The sequence below is a fragment of the Cucurbita moschata genome, unplaced genomic scaffold (assembly GCF_002738365.1).
Source record: "Cucurbita moschata cultivar Rifu unplaced genomic scaffold, Cmos_1.0 Cmo_Scf00367, whole genome shotgun sequence".
In the NCBI taxonomy this organism is placed as follows: Eukaryota; Viridiplantae; Streptophyta; class Magnoliopsida; order Cucurbitales; family Cucurbitaceae; genus Cucurbita; species Cucurbita moschata.
Window position 1 is genome coordinate 1 of NW_019268883.1, and position 1899 is coordinate 1899.

General features: G+C 33.9%; 2 non-coding genes across 2 annotated transcripts; both read left to right on the top strand.

Annotated features, from left to right (window-relative positions):
• The first annotated feature begins 678 nt into the window (after nucleotides 1-678).
• TRNAP-AGG lies at nucleotides 679-750 on the top strand. The gene has a single exon. It is a non-coding gene; the product is annotated as a tRNA-Pro (tRNA).
• A 107-nt stretch (nucleotides 751-857) lies between these two features.
• On the top strand, nucleotides 858-929 carry TRNAP-UGG. Its single transcript has one exon. It is a non-coding gene; the product is annotated as a tRNA-Pro (tRNA).
• The last annotated feature ends 970 nt before the right edge of the window (nucleotides 930-1899 follow it).

Consider the following 1899-nt stretch of genomic DNA (forward strand, 5'->3'; position numbering starts at 1 on the left):
AAAATGCTTTTAGAAGTAAAAAATAGCCAATATTTTAGTTATATTAAAAATATTATAGCTCTAAAAAAAATGCTATAAAATGTTTTTATAGCAATTTATATAAGCTATAGTATCATACTCTATTATAACATTTTTTATAGCTAGAAAAAGACAATATAAAAAGTCTCAAACTTTTAATAACATGGGCTGTCACGACGTTTGAAAAACGTTATAAAAAGTCTATGATAGCGTTTTTCATAAGCTATCATATCTATTATTTGTTGTAGTGGTTGCACTTAAGTTCATGAAATGTTTATAGACTCCAACTCTTAGTACTATTAATGCAATTAATTTCATATGAGTTTGTAATAAATAAAACTATGGTACATTCAATACAACTTCATTTTCTTGTCATACGAAGCAAAATAGAAGAATTAAATCAAACAAACTGATGAACTGAGCTGAAAAAATCCAACCCAACCCAAACTGATTAGTTTGATTCATTTGTTGGGTTGTAGTTTATTTGATAACACTTGCATATTAGAACAATTCAATATTACATGTCTTACTTACAAGTAAAATACTAGACCATCAACTTTTTGTTTTATTGTCCAACAACCGCTCAAGAAAATAGATTTCAAATTTGAGAAAAAAAAATATATTGAGTAGGAGTTAAAAATGTTGCATTTATCTTAAAAAGGGCATTTGGTCTAGTGGTATGATTCTCGCTTAGGGTGCGAGAGGTCTCGAGTTCAATTCTCATAATGCCCCTATGTTCATTTCTCAAAAGATGAGCCTCAGAGAAATTGAATGATAATGATCTATTTAATATAATGATGATACATTCCATAAACAACTTAATATATAGTCCATGATAAGGGCATTTGGTCTAGTGGTATGATTCTTGCTTTGGGTGCAAGAGGTCTCGAGTTTGATTCTCGGAATGCCCCTCCAAAAGAAAAAAGGACAATTTTGAAAGAAAAAAAATTGTTTAGTTATCAATGGGGCCTAACCCAAAGGAATGCGTGGCAATGCACAACTTTAATATAAATTTCATATATTGAGGCACCGAAAATATATAGACTAGCAACTAAGAATCAAGATATACTACTTGAGACCTCTCAAAATGCCCCCAACAATATTATATCAAAATGAACCTCTCAAAATGCCCCCAACAATATTATATCAAAATGAATTATGAAGATGATATGATTTAAAATGAAACATATTCTTGGAAGAAGAATAAAGATCATCTTGGGCCGTTCTTCAAAAATAACATTACAAAATGAAACATATTCTTGGAAGAAGAATAAAGATCATCTTGGGCCGTTCTTCAAAAATAACATTACACAAATTGTTCTATTGTATTCTTTCTACTTTTCATTATGTTGTCCGCTGTCGTCAAATAGGATCTGTTGCCCAAATAACTGAATGAAGAAGTTTCATGATGTGGTATTCTCAAGGGCCGAAGTGCAAAGCCCCATAGCTTATCCGTAGTCAGGAAGACAAGAAGTTTCAGAGAGCCATAGGTTCGAATCCTGTCACCTTGATGTGGTATTCTCAGGGGCTGAAGTGCAAAGCCCCATCGCCTATCCGTGGTCAGGAAGGCAGGCGAATCCTGTCACCTTGATGTGGTATTCTCAGGGGCTGAAGTGCAAAGCCCCATCGCCTATCCGAAGGCAGGCGAATCCTGTCACCTTGATGTGGTATTCTCAGGGGCTGAAGTGCAAAGCCCCAAATTGTCATTCTTTTGTCTTTTGAAACCCCTTACCTTATCAGTCATCAGGCAGGTTTTTGGTATCATATATCGAGATAATTATTATGAAAAAGTTATTTCACTAGTGTGACTTAGATACCCTTTCTTTGTAGTATCAGTCATGTTATTTGAATAGCCTGAAGTCATCATAGCCTCTCCACCGG